Below are 19958 nucleotides of genomic sequence, written 5' to 3'. Positions count from 1 at the left end.
ACAGGAAACCTGAACCCTGGCCCGAGGGGGATCCAAAGTGGCTCTGCAGCTCATCCATATTCATTCATTCACTGACCATTCATCTGATCAGTAAATATTTTATGACTGCTTTCTGTGTGCCCATGTTTCTGGTGAAATATATAGAAGTTCCTGCTCTTATGGTGCTTACTGTGGAAGGGGAAGACAGACAGGGAGTGTTCTGGGGAAATGCATGCAAGTTCCTGCTTTTACGATGCCTACTGTGGAAGGGGAAGACAGGGAGCAGATACATGCTTGTCAGATGGTGGTGACCACAAAGCAGGAGATGGAAGTGGCAGAGAATGACTGGCGGGTGCAGTCTCGCCTGGAGCCAGCTGTGCCTGGAGGCCAAAGGACAGGCCATGGAAGACAGACTGCAGAATCAGGGCTCAGAAGCAGGTCTTATGGCAACAGCTCAGAGGGTCATGTGTCCAAAGCCTCCAGGCCTTGCTCCTTTTCCAGCCCATCTCTGACACTGACCGCTCCCCACTCCAACCACACTCACCTCCCTCCAGTCTTTCTAACCTCTCCCCCATACCCTTTTGTTCCCCCTACCTGGAGCTTACTCTCTTGCTTTCTGCCTCTGCCCTCTGCTTGACAACTCCTACCCAGTGATATGGCTTGGCTCTGTGTCCTCACCCAAATCTCATCTCAAATTGTAAACCCCATGTGTTGAGGGAGGGACCTAGTAGGAGGTGATTAAATCATGGGGGAGGTTCCCCCATGCTGTTCTGGTGATAGTGAGGGAGTTCCCATGAGATCTGATGGTTTGAAAGTGGGAGTTCACCCTGCTCTCCCTCTGTCTCTCTGTCTCTCTTTCTCTTTCTCTCCTATAGCCATGTAAGATGTGCCTTGCTTCCCCTTCTCCTTCTGCCATGATTGTAAGTTTCCTGAGGCCTCCCCAGCCATGCAGAACTATGAGTCAATTAAACATCTTTCCTTTATAAGTTACCCAGTCTCAGGTAGTATCTTTAACAGCAGTGTGAGAACAGACTAATATACCCATTCTTCATGCTTCAGCTCAGACATGGCCTCCTCCAGGAAACCTTCCCCAAATGCACTGCCAATCCCCTCCCCAACACCTGCCTGGGTCCCTCCCCTGGGGTCCCAGAACCCCCATGTGCCCTGCCACTGATGTGTCCTGAGTTGACAAGCTCCACTGCACAGGATGCCTGCCTCACTCACCTGAGTACCAGTTACAGCTTCCTGCAGACCTCTGCAAATACGGAGCTCACATTAATGCATGGAACTTGCAATATATTAAGGAACATAATGTTTATGGTCCTCTATAAAGGGTAAGTGTTCATAATACACCTGAAAATTTAATTCAGATGGAGCTCATTAAGGCAAAAATAAAAATCTTTCACAAAATTACTCGGAAACAGTATCAATTTTCTATTCACTGAGTGTCTACCATACTCAGGATCCTGGAATACAAACTGCAAGGTAATCTTATAAGGTCAAAGGCAAAAACTGTAAACAAAACCTTTCATGGGCTAGCTCTCGCTCTTTCCCTCTCATACACACACACACATACACACACACACGCATACACATACACACACACACACACACACACACACCCACACACACATCCGAAGCTACCTCGGACAGCAGCAGCTGGGTTCCAGGTCACCAAGGGAGTTCATGGAGCAGATGATGAAAGACCTTTGTTTGCTCTGACCAAGTGCCTATGGAAACCAGCCGGCAGATCTGTGTGCTGACAGGGACGGGCACGGAGAAGTCGTGATTTCCCATGAGGCTCTGGAGGAAGAAGGAGGGGCACCGGGATGAGCTGAAGGCATGAACACCCTGCATGCTTCCTGGTGATAAAACATCACCCTGGGGCCAGAAGGCATTCTACTGCAGACGGCACCTTCTCCTGTCACTTCCAAAGATGCAGTGACTTCCGGCATACAGACACAATTCCTAACAGGGGAACCTCCAAATGAACATGTCAAATGCTTTTTTGAAAACTTTCTTGTTTTTCCCTACTAGAGATGTTTTATGTGTGCCTTACAGATATTTGGAGAAAGAGATAAAAACAAAAAATAAGTCAACCTTCCCAGTGTTTTGTGTGCTTTCAACAAAATCGAGATAATAACATTTCTGGGGGGTTTTGACTTCGCATTAAAAGATTTCCCCAAAGCATCATCTTTGTAGCAGTGATTGCTAACAACTGCATCATTTCCCGACTCATCATTGCATAGCTACCTCCTAACACTGTCCCTGATACCCACAGTAGGCATTCAATAAAAATGTGCTGAACAAAAGTGAAAAGACCACTATTTCATGGAGTGAATATATGATTTCCTCACCCATTTCCAGGCAGTTGGACATTCAGATTGTTTCTAAGAACTCACTATTATAAATCATACCATGATAAATCCTGCAATTAGTTAGATCTGTGTCTCCCAGAGCAGCTAGTACTAGTCAGTTTTCAAAGGTGTGAATATTTTTCAGGCTCTGATGTGCCTGTCAGCAGACATTTTTTTCAAGCCCGTATCTGCATCAGTTTGAAGGTGGGAAGTTATGTAAATATTCCTTTATCCCAAATCCAACAACAAAGGTAGGCAGAATTTACATTTTGTTTTGCAAAAGCGAGCACATTCTCCTTTAGGAATAACATTACATTTCCTTGACTTTCATGCTCAATATGAAATATGCACTTTTATAAACCCAAGAGAACTGACTCTGAAGTGAATTGTGTTTTAATAACAGGGACTTGTGCTGGAAACAAAAGGACAGAAGGAAAGGGGAAAGGAAATTTACAATTTACTTCTTATAAGCAGAAAAAATAAAAGTGAGAAACTCCAGGAAAGGCAGCTTTTCTGAATGAAGCACGCCCTGAGTAAACACAGTGGCAGTGAACTCCAGGCCGCCCAGAGCTCTGTGAGCGCCAGCCCTAAAAGGCACTTGTGAAATTCCCCATCTGTGTGCGCCACAAGATAAATAGGAGAGAGTCAGAAGTTCAAGTGCTTGGTCCAATTATCTCATTCTGCAATGATCTAATAAAGGGCAATTAAGTGTTGAAGATGCTAGACCATTAAGCTGTGTTGTGACAATAACCAGCTTTAAATATTAGCTACCCCGAGGCAAGCAAATTTTATTGGGCTCTACTAGAGATGCCAAGTTAGAGGTGGCTTTTACTTGATAGGTTTATATCCTCATGAATGTTTTTGGCCTTTAAATTGTGCTCCTGTATCTAACAGGATGCAGGTGATACTTCTAGGCATGATGACAACCAGGTGTTGATAGAGAAAACACTGGGCTCATGACAGAGGCTGCTCTGTATGGTGGGGACTGTGGGTGTGCAGCGCTGAGAACTGGGGAGCCTGGACTCAGTGTCCTGTGGCTGCCTTCCCATTGACGTCTCTCTAGGCCTCAGATTCCTCCTCTGTTCAACGAGGATGTATGATTGGATGGTCTCTGGGCGCCTTCCATTTCTTTGGAAAATAGCAACCAATTATAAGAGGTAACATTACCTACTGAGTGTCTTTATGTGTCAGGTGCTATTTGGACAGCTCTACAGCGATTAATCCTGACTTCCGGCCCCCATCCTTGCTCGACTTCCTATCCTCACAGGCTGACTCTAGCTTCTGGTATTGGCTCAATCCACCAACAGACTTCTTTGAACCCCTTTCTTATGTTCAGCTGACCACTTCATAAAGTTGCTAGAAGAATCAAAGTGTTCAGGTTTTGTGAATCTTGAAACACTAGACAGTTTTAACAACTTTAATCCATGTGTCTGGGCAGTGCCTCCCATGCCTCACTGTGGGCATGTGTGCAGCAGCTGTGCATAGAGCAGGCATGAAGCAAGTGCCTCTGGGGCCCCGCCCACCCTGGGTGGGTCTGCTCATCACCCTCTGGCTCTCTCCAGAGCCAGATCCCCCTCCATGAGTGAAACATACGTGTTATGGTTTACAGCGTTGCACTAAACTCCAGCGCCCGTCTCCCCTGGGAGCATGTGAGCACCATGAAGGCAGGGACCATGCTTAGATTCACCTCTGCTGTCTGTGATGCCCAGCATGGGCCTGGCAGGTGCTCCTCAAAATGTTGAAAGACATAAGTGGAAGAAGAGTGGTGGGAAGCAGAGAGGCAAAGGGGTAAAGGGATAAAGAAGGAAAGAAGGGAGGGACAGTCCTGGCCAGGAGTGCACAAACGCCTAGTGCATAAATGAGCAAACAGTTCAGGTCCAGCTGCCAAAGCTCACATGAAAGTGGGAGAGCCTAAATTTGTCTCAGTGAGACTAGGAGGAAAGAGCCATGTCCCGGATCCTGCAGGTCACTGGAATCCATCTCTGTCAGGCCCAGCTGAAAAGGAACTCCCCAAGACTGGGGTTGAGCTGAAAACACTCCCTGGAATGAGTCCCTGCAGACTCAAAGTCCAGGCTACTTGGCTGGTATGTTCCCATGACCTCACGGGTTTGTATTCAGGGCAAAGGAAGAGAACCAAGAAGCAGCCCCCAAACACTGATGCACAGGGGCAAGGAACACCTAGCAAGTATCAGTTAGGGAATCTAGGAGTGGTGTTGGTTTCCCATGTACAAGAACACATCTTTGCATTTGAACACAGCTTTATGGTTTGCAAAAACTTTTCACTGTCAGCTTCTCAGGTGCGAAGATAAGGTGATTTACCAGGATTCTCATTTCACAGAAGAGACAAAGGAAGTTTAAAAACATAGAGCAATTTTCCCCAAGGTCGTGCAGCCCTGGCGAGGCCGAGCTGAACTAGAAACCTGCCCTCTGCACTTCTAGACTGTCATGTTTCCACGCTCCAAATACAGGCTCTGTGCGGCTGTTTTCCTCCTGTCCTTCCACACACCAGCCATCAGCAGCCCCTGTGATGTCTGATGGGGAGGCCCACTCCACCCTCTCTGCAGGGGGATCCCTCTCGTTCGGCTCTGCCTCCTCCAGGAAGGCTTCTGAGGAGCCTAAGGTTTGCACACCCCTCCCTCCCATCTTCCCCATGGATCCAGGCTCTCCTTTAGGCTTTGACACAGAAATCACCACCCCGGGGTGTCACTGTCTCATTCAATGTCACTTCCTCCTTCTATTCATTGATTCCAGAAAATCAGCAGAGCACACAGAGAAGGGGAAGCCGAGGCTGGAAAGGGGAGCCAAATTGTGCAACCCACGCAGAAGGGCAGAGGAGAAGACAGGCAATGTCACCAGCTCAGTATTTACAGAGAGTTGTCACCTGACCCCAAAATGCTAAGCTCTTCCCAACGCCCCCCTGTCCCCCACCCCTGCCAACTGTCTCTAATTTCCATGCAATGTTTGGCCTCCTGTCCCCCTCTCAGGTGAGGAAGGCAGGTGTAATGCACTAACCTGCCAGGTGTAAACCCACTGGCCGGCTGTCTTCACAGACAGGTGAACCATGCACACAGTTCTTGGCTGAATGCCCCAGAGAGCAGAAGCGTGTCGCATTTCCACTCTGGCACACTCTTTCCTTGGCCCATTTACGGAGCACGCACATGAACAACTAGGCTGGGCTCCATAAAGAATCCAGCCATCAAAGAGGGAGGCAGGCAGGGGACAGCTTGCCTGGTGCTGTCCGGGTGCCCAGGTCCTGAACCTGAGGTGACCAGGTGATCATCTACCTGGAGAAGGAAGGCATCAGACTGTGGTGGGAACATTACAGTGTTTGTTTGTTTTGGAGACTGGCTGGAGTGCCGTGGCTCCATCACAGCTCACTGAAGCCTCGACCTCCCAGGCTCAATTGATCCTCCCGCCTCAGCCTCCTGAGTAGCTGCAACTACAGGTGCATGCCACCATGCCCAGCTAATATTTTTTTTAATTGTTTATAGAGACGGAGTTCCCCTACCTTGCTCAGACTGGTCTTGAACTCCTGGGCTCAGGCAATTCTCTTACCTCAGCCTCCCAAAGTGCTGAGATAACAGGTGTGAGTCACTGCACCCACATTACAGTATTAAAAAAGCAAGAGAGCTGGATTTCAATCCCAGATCTGCAGAAATAGAAGGTATCTTTTTTGAACCTCAGTTTCCTTCTGCACAGAGGAGAATATTACTACTTAGCTTCACAAATTGTTATAGGGTTTAAACGAGATAGTGCATTTATAATGGTGGTGCAGCTCCTGGCATACAGCAGCCACTCAATAAGTGTCAGAAACCATATTATCATTAATATTAAAGATCATCATTTTCTCTCTGCCTTATAATTTTTGTAAACAAATTTCTCCTCAGAAGAGTTGCCCCCAGCACCAGGGATCAAGACCCTGATGCCAGAGCCCTGAATGGGAGCCTGGTGCTGTCGTGTATATCCTAAGCAATCCCAGCGAGCCTCCTCTCTGCCTCTGGATCTTCTCTTCCATGCGATGTCTTAGCTGCCCTCGTCTCTCACAGAGGGTGGAGGAAGGATCAGATGCTGGGATGTGTGTGAAAACACTTTGTCAAGAGTGCTTTTGAATATTAGCTTCATGGAACACGAGTGCAGTGTTTGCTTACTACCATCCCACTTAGAAACTCTGGAAGGCTCCCTACTGATTCTGGGAAAAGATCCAAGGTCCCGAGTCTGCCACTCACGGAACTTTGGGATGGGGCTTTTCCTACTTCTCCAGCCTCTATGAATGGCAGCTCCTGCCTCCACCTCCCGTCCCTACTCCCATATTCCCCATCTGCTGTGTGGCTGACCCCGACCCTGACTCTGGGCTCTCCCAGCACACACTGGTACACACCAGACCCCACGCCAGTTACCTGCTCATGTGGCTGGAGTCCCTGAGGGCTGCAGCTATGTGGTTCATCCCTGTGTCCCCGACTCTAGCACTCGGCCAGAACAGACCCTCTAATGTCTGCTACTAAGTGAGCTGGGGGTAAGGGGCGTGCTCAGCAGTTGTTTTGACTATAATCATGCCTCCCTGCGGAGCTCGGATGCCCATGAGAAATGGGCTGGGCATAGCAAGGTCCCCTCTGGCCCAGACACCCTTGAAGGACACTGTTCCCAAGACCTGCACTGACGCAGCCCTGGGAGGTGTGGGAGTGAGCCAGGGATGGTGAAGTCCCCTCCAAGATAGAATAAAAGCCAATGTGGGGGTCCTGGTGACAAGCCTGTTGGGGAGAGGAGTGGGAGGAGGAGGTCAGGAGAGGACGAGACAGGAAGAGGAGAGGGAAGGAAGAGATGACAGAGAGGAGAGCAGAAACAGGAAGAGAGAGAAGGGTGTCTGTGAGCGAGAGCCACCTCCCTACTCTTTTCTTCTAAAACTGGAGAAGCAGCGTGGTGTAGGGTTAAGGACACAGGCTTAGACGTCTTCCCACTCCAACGCAGCCCCTGGCAATTCACTTTGCCTCCCTGCACCTCAGTCTCCTCATCTGTAAGAAGCGGTGAGCAGCTCGCTGGATGGCTGTGGAGAGTAGACGGCTGCATGGCAAGGCGAGGTGGACAGTGTTTGGCGGCGACACAGGAGTCACGGCTGCTCTGAAACTCCACGACCACCCACACACATTGGCCCTTTCCAGGCCCTCGCTGTCGTTATTCTCTTCCTGCTCAGGCAGCATCGCCTGCAGATTCCTCTGCAAGCTTCCTTATATTGGAAAACTCAGCACAGAGCTTAGCCTTTTAAATAAATCAAGTTCCACTCCTCCACAAAAGGACTTTGTGCGGCTTGTCATCCCTGCAGGAGAAGCTGCAGGCTCGCTGGTCTGGCTCAAGTGTCCTCCGCTGTCTGGCCCTTGTCTGCCTTTTCTCTGTGTCCTGCCACTCCTCCCTGCACCCTCCTCCTGGCCACACTTAACCCCTGGCATGTTCTTCACCCATGCTTTTTCCTCAGCTCCAAACCACCTGCCCCAGGCCAGCTACAGGCCCTGCACACTTACCATAGCCAGGCTGGAGCACAAGCCTCCCTTCCACGTGTGTCTGGCTGACCTGGCCCATGAGCTCCTGAAGCCTGGAACCAGGGTTTACCTGTAAATAACAACAGCAATAACAATAATAATGGCATTTATAATAATAATGCCAATAGCTATTATCGTGTAGTCACTTTCATGGGCCAGGAACCAGGCAAAGTGTCTTCCCACAGCCTCAGAGGCAGCCTGGTATAGGCTTCAGCGCATACATGTGACCCTAAACTGCCTGGGTTCAAATCCGAGCTCCCTACATTTCTGGCTGGGTGACCCCAAGCAAGTTACTTCCCAGCAAGTTACTTAGCAGCTCTGTGCTTCAGTTTCTCCAGCTGTAAAACATGGTTAATAGTGCGCAGATACAGTTGTCATGAAGGCTAAATGAGTTAAAATATGGAAACTGCTCAGAACAGCACTTGGCACACAGGAAGCTCTAGGTTCATGATTGCTGTAGTTAAGGTGGCCTTATTTTTTCTCCTTCCAGGAGTGGCAGTGGCGATGATGCCACTGGAAGGCTGCCCTGGCCTCTGTAAACCAGGGGATGCAGTTCGACGTGGACGCAGACAGAGTCAGGGAGCTGGAACTCAGCCAAGGTCCTTGGAGGGCTATCGCCTCAGTAACAGGGGGAATTAGAAGATAGAGAGGAAGTTTGTCCTGGCTTGAGTTCTAGGTGAGGAGAAAAAAGCCATCCTTAAGAAGATGTAACCATAGCCCTATATCTCACGGGAATTTGGGGCTGAACTCCCTTGGGCCTGTGATATACTCAGGGCTGACGTTGAGACACACAGGATTCCTACAGATAAAGCCCTAGGGCTAGGTGCAGTGGCTCATGCCTGTAATCCCAGCACTTTGGGAGGTCAAGGCAGGCGGATAACGAGGTCAGGAGTTCGAGACCAGCCTGGCCAACATAGTGAAACCCCGTCTGTACTAAAAATACAAAAATTAGCCGGGTGTGGTAGTGGGCACCTACAGTCCCAGCTACTCGGGAGGCTGAGGCGGGAGAATCACTTGAACCCGGGAGGTGGAGGTTGCAGTGAGCCAAGATTGCGCCATTGCACTCCAGCCTGGGCGACAGAGTGAGACTCTGTCTAAAAAAAAAAAAAAAAAAAGCCCCAGAGGCCAACATTACAAAATGCCCAAGAAAACAGTCCTTTATGAATGAAGACATAAGATGTATTTGTCAGGAAGGTTAAGTCCCCCTAAGAACATCAAATAGTAGAACTATTGAATAGAGACCATAAAGTGGATTCTAAACATAATTAAGATAATGTCTAACTAACTTGGATACGGCACTTACGATGGGACAGTACAACTCTAAGAGCTTTATCTGTATTGATTTATTTAACCTTAAAATAATTTTAGGTTATTTTGGTAGGTAGGTGGAAGGAACCTACTTTGGTAGTAGGTGGAACTCCCACTTTAAAGATGATGAAACTAACGTACAGAAAGATCACACGGCCTGGATTTAATCCCCAACAGTCTGGCTACAGAGTCATCACATTGCAGAAAAAAAAAAAATAATGAGCTTCAGGATTTATCTGATGAAATTACCTAGAATATAGCTTAGAAAGACAGAAAGAGGATGGGTGCGGTGGCTCATGCCTGTAATCCCAGCACTTTGGGAGGCCGAGGTGGGTGGATCACCTGAGGTCAGGAGTTCGAGACCAGCCTGGCCAACATGGTGAAACTGTGTCTCTACTGAAAATACAAAAATTAGCCAGGTGTGGTGGCGGGCGCCTGTAATCCCAGCTACTCAGGAGGCTGATGAAGGAGAATTGCTTGAACCCGGGAGGTGAAGGCTGCAGTGAGCCGAGATCGCACCACTGCACTCCAGCATGGGCAACAATGGTGAGATGCCATCTCAAAAAAAAAAAAAAAAACACAGACAGAGTTAGATATAAGTTAGATATAGGGGTTATGAGCCACAAAGGAAAAAAATTGAGTCAGTCTAAAACTGTTAATACGAGTTTCAGAAGGAAAGAAAAGACAAGGGGTTGAAGGTATAATATTCAAATGTATAATAACAGAATTTTTCAGAAATGCTGAAAGATACAAATTCTCAGATTCAGCAATCATGAACCCCAAGTAGGATAGATAAAAATGAATATATGTCTTATAGCAGAACTCCAGAATCACGAAGACAAATAGAAGATGCTAAAAGCAACCAGAGAGAGAGAAATAGATGACCTGAAAGTACATGGCAGTTACACCGATAACAGGCTTCTTCATGAAAGCCAGAAGACAGTGGAATACCATTGCCATATTACCAAGAAGAAATAATAGAGAATCTAGAATTCTATATTCAGCTAAATGATCACCTAACCATAAAAACAAAATAATGACATTCTCAGGCAAAGACTGAGAGGTTTTTACTGCTAAATGCCTTGCTAAAAGAATACTAGTAAGGAATGTGCTCCAGAGAGAACTAAACTAAACTCAAAAGAAAAAAAAATACAAGAAAGAACGGCAACTAAAGAAACTGGTAAATCTAAAAAAGTATTCACTATATAAAATAATAATAGTGGCTAATGTGAAAAGTATAAAAATAGAGTGAAAATATATTCCTGGGAAACATGAAAGATGCAAGGGGAGGTATAAAAATTAAAGCCTTCTTAGGATTCTCTGTGCATGAGGAAGTTAGAGATGCCAAGCCAAGAATGCGCATTGAAACGTTAAAGGGTAGCCACTAAAATAATAGAAATATAATGTACACCTAGGGTGAAAAGTAGAATAAAGAAAACTTAATCAGTTTTATACAAAGCAAGAAAAGGGAAAAATTAGAAGCATAGCAAAGGCAGGGTAAACAGTAAGCACACAATAAGATGATGGATAAATATATATATATATTTATCAGCTATTATATATCATGATATACATATATCAGTTATCATAATCATTATAATGGACTAAACTTTCCATTTAAAAGACAAGGATTGTTCTAAGCTTAAAAAATTTAAAATACAGTTATATGCTGTTAACAGAGACATATTAAAAATATAAAGACAGAGAAGGATTGACTGTAAAATAATGGGAAAAGGTGTACCAAGCAAATACTAGCCCAAGAAACTCAGAATAACCATACTGACATTGAACAAAATAGACTCAAAAGCGCAAAGCATTATTAAAGATAATAAAGGTTACTACCTAATTGTAAAACAAAGATTCATAGTATAATAGAAAAATGCTAGACTGCACTAAATATTAATAATATAGCCTCAAAATGTATAAGGCAAAACTAAGAAAATTAGAAAGAGAATCGCCATAGTTGGGTATTTAAACACATCTTCCTCAGAACTTGACAGATCAAGCAAACAAATGTACCAATGAGGAAACAAAGAAAATTTGAAGACCACAATGAAAAAGTTTCATGTAATGGACATATATATAAAGTCTGAAACATTAGTATAATAACCAAATATGTAATATTTTCAAACATACATGGAACATTTGCCAAATGCATTTATAATCTTGGAAATACAGCAAGCCTTGACAAGTAAAAAAAAATGGAAATTATATGAACCATATTCTCTCGTTACAATGGAATTAAAACATAAATAATAAGAACAAAATAAGGAAAACCCCGCATATTAAGAATTTGAAAGTATCCTTCTAAATGACCCATGGATCAAAGGGACTACAACAGGAATTAGGAGAATCATACAGTCTTTGCCACCAAGGGGTTCTCTCTTCAATAACTTCCTCCGATAAGTTAACTATTACAATGTGCTAAGTAGGACCCAAGGATCCAAGGGTCACAGAAGGAGGGGCCCTCTGATCTAAGGAGGTGGCCTTAGGACGGGGAAAGACAAGCCTTCCCACCATTGAATAAGAAAGAATATTAGGGTGGTTTTGTAATCAGTTTACTAGGTCCCTTGAACAGGCCATTTTTTTTCTCCCTGGGCCTCAGTTTCCTCAAATGAGATGGATGAGCTGATTCATCTCCAAGTCTCAGATAACCTTCTTTAAATTTAATTTTAACCTGTCCTCAGTTTGAATTCTACTTAATATCACACTAATCAAGACAAATTCTTCTCTCCCATTTCAAAATCTACCAAACTCCTTTCATAATATGATGTCAGTTTTCTTTTCTTTTCTTTTTTTATCATTTAAGACAAATGATGCCTCTTTTCCACCTTTGCTTTCCCCTAATCCTCCCAAGTTTGCTGCTGTGACAGATGGCGTCTCCATCAAATAGCTTGCCTTCCTCTGCCTGCTCATGCTTCTCTGCTTTTTTGATTTATGAAAAAAATGGGGGCAGGGCTCAGTAGCTCACGCCTGAAATCCCAGCACTTTGGGAGGCTGAGACAGGTGGATCACCTGAGGTCAGGAGTTCAAGACCAGCCTGGCCAACATGGTGAAACCCCGTCTCTACTAAAAATACAAAAAATTAGCTGGGCGTGGTGTCGGGCGCCTGTAATCCCAGCTACTCTGAAGGCTGAGGCAGGAGAATCACTTGAACCTGGGAGGCAGAGGTTGCAGTGAGCCGAGATCGCGCCATTGCACTCCAGCCTGGACAAACCCCGTCTCTACTAAAAATACAAAAAATTAGCTGGGCGTGGTGTCGGGCGCCTGTAATCCCAGCTACTCTGAAGGCTGAGGCAGGAGAATCACTTGAACCTGGGAGGCAGAGGTTGCAGTGAGCCGAGATCGCGCCATTGCACTCCAGCCTGGACAAGACAGAAACTCTGTCAAAAAAAAAAAAAAAAAAAGAAAGAAAGAAAGAAATGGAACACATCAGGCACCACCTGGCCCATCAGCCATTGCCCACAACCAGGCAACATCCTCTCTCACTGTCCTCTCTCCACTAGTTTCCCATCTATTTCAATCCTTTCTCCACAGGGATCCAAAATCGTCTTCCTAAACCACAAGAAGTCCTTCTCTGTTTGAAACTCGCCCTTGGCTTTGAGGGCACCATGGGGTCAAATATCAACAGCAGCCAGGTGAGGGCCCAGTGTGCTCACCGACAGCTTCTCCGGCAGAGCCTGGAGACTGATCCTTTTCTTCTGGGCATCTAGACTATGGAAAACTCTGCTCTGCTGTTCAGAGGCTTTCTCATTCCATTTCCCACTCCCCACCCTGCACAGCTTTGGAATGTGGCAAACGTCTGGAGGAGAAACCCACCCTGGCCTTTGAAGCCCCTCAAGTCTCTAATTTGTCTCTCCATCCCCATCAGTGGTCATTGCGCTGAACCAGGCCTGGATGCTCAGCCCTGTCCCTGGTCCCCAGACTGTAGAAAACCCCAGCAGGAGAGCAGCACTGACTCTCAGAAGATCTCCCCTCTCCAGGATTTGGCTCCTTTAGTCCTCACTGCCTCAGCAGTGATAAGAGACCACCAACCATGCAGTGGTTTTGGCCAGTCTACAGACAATATGCAGAAAGGGTTTTTGTATCCTCTGCCCCACCTTTTGATATCAGAAGGCTGAAAACACCCTCAGATCATGCTAATGCTGCCATTTTTGAACGTGGGTCCCATGCAAAAGCATGAAGCTCAGTTGCACATGTGCATTTTCTCCTTTCATAAATATTCATGACTCCTCCCATAGCGAATTAAATATGTATATTTGGCCACCCAACTCAGCATAAATTTCTGTTCTCTTTGTCCTTCACTGGAAGTGCCTGTTTCTGGCTTCTGGCCAGAGGTTATGCTCCCTCGCCTGCCAGAATGGCCACCCTGCAGGCTGCAATCCTTTATGGGAAATAAAGCTCTCCTTTCCAAGTGTATGAACCTCAACATTCAGTTGACACACTTGATAGAAATCTTCCTTCTTATTTGTAATTCATTATACTATTATGGTTTTCCTAGAATTCTGCAATTCTCACTGACAGAAAGAACCCAGGTGCCCTTCCCCCAGGCCCTGATCTGCAGCCTGGATCCCACCATCTCAGATGCCTTAATGGCTTGGCAGACTTGGCCTGATTATAGTATTCCTGGTGACAGCGAAGCCCTCGCCTCACAATTTTGCTATGTGGATAACATCTGTGGAAGTTGAAGTGCCTGGTAAGTAATCAGGGCCTCAAAAATGTCATTTCCTGCCAGTGAAGGACTGTTTGCAAAGCTGGTTGCAAGAATCCCTCCCACCTCTGTGTGTACATTCATTTGCAATGTGACTCCCCTGCCCCTCCCACCTAGAGGTGAAGTCTGGTTCTCCACACCCTGGACTGGCCTTGCCACATGCTTAGACCAATAGAAAGATGTAGAAGTGACACTGTGGGAGATTTGAGCCTGGGCCTCAGGAGACCTTGAAGCTCCTGCTCTCTCTTTTGGAACCATGCCTTCAGACCACCATATGCAGAAACCTGAGCTAGTTTCTGGAGGCTGAGAGGATACTTGGAGCAGAGATGAGCATTCTAGCTGAAAAACCAGTCAACTGATGGCTAGCACCAATGGCCAGACACAAAGCCCTCCTGGACTACTCAGCCCCAGAAGAACTATCTGATGAATGAGCCAAGTGAGACAAGCAGAAAACCACCCTGCAGAGCCAATCTACATCTAATGTGTATACATGAATATATAAAATGGTCGTGGCTTTAAGCCAGTGAGCTTTAGGGTGGTTTATTACCCAACCATATCTAATTTATCTTCTTTCTTCTAATTAATAAAATGTTCTGATAATGATGATGATTTACATTACTTGGGTGCTTCCTTTGTGCCAGATTCTATGCTGAGTGTTTTATAAGTTTTAAGCTCTTGTCATTCTGACAACAACACTGCGAGTTAAGTACTATCATTGTCCCTATTTGCTCACAAGGAAATTGAGACCCCAAGAGATGAGGTAACTTGGCTACAGTTGCAGAGCTTGCCAGTAGCAGAGCTGAGACCGGAACTCTGGCGTGCTGGTTCTGGTTCCTGCACCCGTTGCTACTCCTTACATTGCTTCTCTCTTATTCTACCATCTCCTCCCTCAACTTCCCACACCCTCATCTCTCATCCTCCTAACTATTCCCTGGTACCTGTGTAAGACGGTAGGTAGGGAGAAACTAACATTCATTTGTCCGATAACATTTCCTCATGCCTGCAGTGTGCCCGATACTCTTCTAGAAATTAAGGGCACCAATTTCTACAACACAGAAGACACGGCTTCTGCTCTTAAGAGTCTAAACTCAGGCCCAGCACATGCTAAACAGTCCAAACACATTCTCTCCTATTGTCCTCACTGCAGCCTTGTCCCCATTGTATGGAGGAGGCTGAGGGGAATAAACTCACTCAAGGTCACACAGGGATTGGAACAAAGGTTGTCCTGGCCCCAGGCCAAGGCTTTTTCCAATTTACAATGGGACTCCTCCTCCTCTCACTTTCACTAGGTACTCCTTGGGGCAGTAGGTTCCAAGTCTTCTCTTAATGAAATACCCCATTTCCTTTCTTTGTCTTTCTTGGGTTTTGGTTTCAGTCCCAAAAGCGTCTCCAATTATCAATGTTTATTTTTTAAAAGTGGCTTTCAGCTCAATTGTGCATGCATTTATGGAACGCTAGGCATCTACCAGGCACTGGAGAAAGGGTTGCTCCTGGAGGAATCTCAGTCCCAGCTGCCTAAGGAAGCTTTAGGGAGAGGTGGCAGCTGATTTGAAATCATCAGAGGTGTGGGGTGGGTTACAAATGGACTGAAAAGGCCTCCTTTCCTGCATACACAACCCCAGGTAGCAGCAACAATCAATGCCAGACAAATCAACAGCAGCATCCACAGTGCCAATCTGGTTTGCTTAGAGCTAAGATCAGGAGCAGGGTGGTCTGGGCACAGTCCAAGGCCTTGGGGGTCATACAGGACCTGAAGGGGTTTGATTCTGGCTTTGCTGATCCCTGTATGACTTGGCAGGTGACTCATCTGCTCCAAGTTTCAGTTTCAACATCTGTGAAATGGGAAGCAATATCAGTTTCTTGGCATCGTTTAGAAATTCAATATGACAACATGCGTGAAAAGACCTTGGAAAATGCCCAGCAGAAAGTAAGTAGTGGGGATGAGCGAGGGAGGCTTAAATAATTTTACTGAAATAATAATAACATCAAATATTTAGTGAAAACTTGCTCTATGCCAGGCCCTGTTCTAAGCACTTTACATATTTAGTTTGTTTACTCCTACAAGAGTATAAAAAAGGTGCTGCTCTTATCCCCATTTTATTTAGGAAGAAATGGAGGCACAAAGGGATTAAGAACTTGCCCACAGCTTGAGAGACTATTCCAGAATCCATTATCTTAACCAACATGCTATCCTGTCCCTATAAAATAGCATGTCAATACTGCATGTTGAATGAGAAATGCTTTAAATATCATCACATACAGTACGATCTCGTTTTTTAAAAAGCCTGGATGTGTAAGGATAAATGTCAAAATGTTGAAAATGAACATCTCTTATTGGTGGAATTCCATGTGTTTTTGTCACTTTATTTTTTTAATTTTCCAAATTCACTCAAATACATATATATTAATTTTTATAAACAGAAAAATGTTGTTTAAAATATGTTTCTTTCTCTCCGCTGTGCCAGGCTTGGTTAGGCACTAGGCATATATGAAAGGATATTTGATTATCCTAGTGTTCCAGGCAGGATCTTGGAAAACTTCTAGCCTGAGCCAGAAACGATGCTCAATAAACATTTGGCCTCATTCCTCACAGAAGGGGCAGCTGTTTCTGTGATGCTACGTGTCCGTTAGGCACCCACAGTAAGCTTCTTCTTAAAGTGATCACATCTTTTCTAAAACTGTTCTGAACACAACAGGACCAAATAGTATCTTAATGGTTTTGTTTCTTTGCATTCACTTTGAAGCTAAGCCCTGAGTTTTCCCAGGGGTTCACATTTGGAATAGCCACATTTAATTTTTGGATTTTACTGGCTATGCACCTTTGCACTGATGTCCAAGCACCAGGGGTGAAGGCTGGGACAGCCTGAAGGTCCGATTTCCAGGGAGCTGGAGGATCAGAAGAAAACCAGCCTCTCCCCTTCACCCCAACTGTGTGATCGTGAAAATATTCCCAGACCTCACTGTGCCTCAGTTTCTTAATCTGCAAAATGGGTATCCTCTCCTTGTTCCTCTCTCCTCACAGCTGTGAGACTCAAACAAGAGCACACATCAGGAGATGCTTTACAAACTGTGAATTCCCATCTAAGAAGCGGGAAGTACTTTTGAGTGTCTCGGCTATGAAGCCTCTAACACACCTAAAACGTAGGAGTCAGAAAAAGGACAGGAAGTTGAGAACCTGACAATAATCCCTTATCAGCTCCAGAAATCACATTCAATTAGCAAGTACTGCCCTATATAAGATTAGACTCATCAGACTTCATCTTATTTTGTTAAACGACAAGTTCCTTTTGAGAGTGAAGATAAACCCTGTACAGCTGTCCAGATACCAAGACGGATGCTGACAACGGCATGGCCAGACAGTGGGGGCCAAAGGTCCCCCTCAAGCAGTCCTTGCTTACCTGTCATGTTACAGCTGGGCAGTCCCACAACGGGCTCTTTGGGAGGCCTCTGGCAGCCCCCATCTGAATCTTGTCTCTCTTGCCACATGTCTCTGACATACAGAGACAAATAGACACACAAAACCCTGGCGAGGAAGTCACAATACCTGCACTTCGGGCATCGAGTGTCCCTGCCTCCTGGTTCCTCCCTCCCCATGGAGAGTCATAGTGGACAGTCTCTAAGCTCCCTTCTTCTCTCAAAGGCTGGGCTCTCAGCTTCTCCTGGGCTTTCCCTGGGGAATTCCTCCCTCAGCCCCCCATGAAGGCTGGAGGCCCCTTCTTGCCCCTCAGCCCTCTGCAGGGGAACGACTTGTTTATACGGCTCATGATTCTGTCTCATTCTCTCTCTCCTTCATTCTCTGCCCCTCAGGAGTTCTCCCACTATCCTGTGCTCCCTGGCACCTTGGAGACGCTAGGTGAACTTTTGTGGAATGAAATGATCGATGGAACAAATAGAAGGAGTGAGCGAGGGGGCAGCCCCCAGATAGAAAACATGGCCCAGAGTCACATGGCCCACCCTTCGCTATAGCTGGTGAGCACAAGCCAAACCCTGGTTCATACCTCGGAGAAACTTCTGGAAGCCCCACTGGAGGAAGCAGCATCCCCCACGCCTGGCCTGTGCTGGGATGGAGGATAAAGATTCAGCTTGGTACCCACATGAACCAGATGCACCCACGCCCTTGAGGAGCAGGCAGCCTGCTGGGAGACAGGCAGGTGACAAGGAAACAGAAGAGGGCAGCTGGGACAGGGCTCAGTGGCACGGCGGGAAACGGAAGCTGGCAGTTCAGAGGCCTGCGGCGGAGGGGTCTGGGAAGACTTCCCCGGGAAAGGGAGATCAGAGAGGAGAGGACTAAGACTTCCAAGTAGCAAAGATGGATGAGCCAGCCTGCTGCCCGACTGACTTAGTCCTTACCAAAGTCTATTCCACACGGAAAGAAACGGAGGCACAGGGCCACCAAGACACCTGCTCCAGGTCTTGTAGCTGGTAAGTGGCATGGCTGGAATTCATACCAAGGCTCCACGCCTGTCCTCAGATTTCCAAAATGATTCTCCACAGGCCAGTGGCTCTAGCACTGGAGTGTGTGTGGGGAGGTGCCTTGGGCTGAGGGTTTTGCAGCCCTTCCTGGAAGGAGGAAGCTCCAGGTCCTCTGAGCCCCCCAGTCCCCCCTGCATGAAACAAGCTGAAGCAGCGGGAGAGGGTTTTCCTTAGTAAGCAGCATTCGGATTTGACTGCCTGGCGCCGGCATGACATCTTAATCAATCTTCCCACAGGGCTATTCACGATTCAGCTTGGTACCCACCTTCCCGGGGGAACCCACAGCTGCTAGAACCCAGGCCCTGGCTGAGGCCACATCTCAGGGTACTCACTTCATTTTCTTCTGTGTCTTCTCCTGCATTTAAGTAGCCCGGCCAGAGTGCCAGTGCCCAGGAGAGGGGAAACCTCCCATTTCATTGACAAACATGGCTTGTGAATGTGAGCCTGGCACCTGCAGATCGGAGACCCACATGGAATCTAACGAGCAAAATGAGTGGCAGGGCCCTGTGGAGTCAGGGCAGCAGGATCTCTTCCAAGGCCTTCACCTTGGAGAGGAGGAAACAGAGGCCCTGAAGGGTGAGGCCTGCCCAAGGAGGTGCAGATCAGACTTGTCCCAGCCCCTGCCTCCTTACCATCAACCTCCTTGTTGCTATCTCAGTTGCTTCTATTAAACATTTGAAGGAAACCTGCATTTTTCTTGACCAGCTGGCAGGCTGGGCCCTGGGCTAGGCTGGACCTTGGTCCGGCGCATCTGCCCTCTGTGTTTTCTCACACTCAGCTGTCCTGCTGGCTGTTGTTCTGCCCTCTTGGCCCCGGTTTCATCCATTTTCTGGCCCCAGGAGGCTGACCCCAAGGATGACGTTCCTGGCTCCCTTGGCCTCTGACTTCCAGCTGGACTCAGCCAATGGGAGGCACAAGGAGAAGGCTGGAGAAAGGGAGGAGAGAAGGTTCTAGAACTTACTCTCCACCCTATCAGGAGTAGGTCGGGCAGAGGCCAGGCTCCTCTATGGCAGTCCCCAGCTCTAGCTCTCCCAGCCTCCAGGAGCGGCAGCGCCCTCTCCCCGCCCTCTGACCCTAGGGTGGTCACTGCTTCCCACGCTTGCCACCCTGTTTACCTCTTGTCCTGCCCCTGAGCAGGACACACCCTCTGCTTCCCAGGAGTGCAGTCAGCTGCAGAAGGAGCTCCCAGGGTGGGAGGACGGCAGCCAGGCTGGGGCTTAAGGGAGCCTGGAAAGGACTGGCGGGAGGGTTTAGTGCCTTCTTCACAAACCCAAAACCCCTAGACTTTCAATGCACCCCCTGTGCTGAATATGATAAAAGACGTGTGTAGAAAGTAAAAGTTCCTCTTCAAAGTTTCCCTTCTCATTAAAGAATAAACCATAAGTGTTAGAAATAAAAGTTTCTTTTAAAGACTAACTTCATTCTAGACAGGCTCACAGGCATCTGCCAGCTTGCAGCCTATGCCCCTCCCTTATTTGGGAATGTTATTACTTTCCTAAGTCCTTTCATAAGCAACTTCCTCTTTTCCTTTGTCTTTCTATTGCCTTTACCTATTTAGAAAAGTTTTAAACTGTTAGCCAATCGGGTTTTAGTTTAGAT

General features: G+C 46.9%; 1 protein-coding gene across 1 annotated transcript in view; it reads right to left on the bottom strand.

The window, feature by feature from the left end:
• Positions 1–1735: 1735 nt before the first annotated feature.
• The window catches only part of C3H4orf50 (chromosome 3 C4orf50 homolog), a 96141-nt gene continuing 77918 nt past the window's right edge, over positions 1736–19958 (bottom strand). Inside the window, exons 13-14 of the transcript XR_008502051.1 lie at positions 7850–7937; positions 1736–1782 (exon numbers count right to left, since the gene is read on the bottom strand). The gene's annotated coding sequence lies outside the window, so the exon portion shown is untranslated. The remainder of the gene's footprint in view (positions 1783–7849; positions 7938–19958) is intronic.

Source organism: Pongo pygmaeus, chromosome 3 (genome assembly GCF_028885625.2).
Source record: "Pongo pygmaeus isolate AG05252 chromosome 3, NHGRI_mPonPyg2-v2.0_pri, whole genome shotgun sequence".
Classification (NCBI taxonomy): domain Eukaryota; kingdom Metazoa; phylum Chordata; class Mammalia; order Primates; family Hominidae; genus Pongo; species Pongo pygmaeus.
This window is presented reverse-complemented; position numbering and strand designations above follow the sequence as displayed.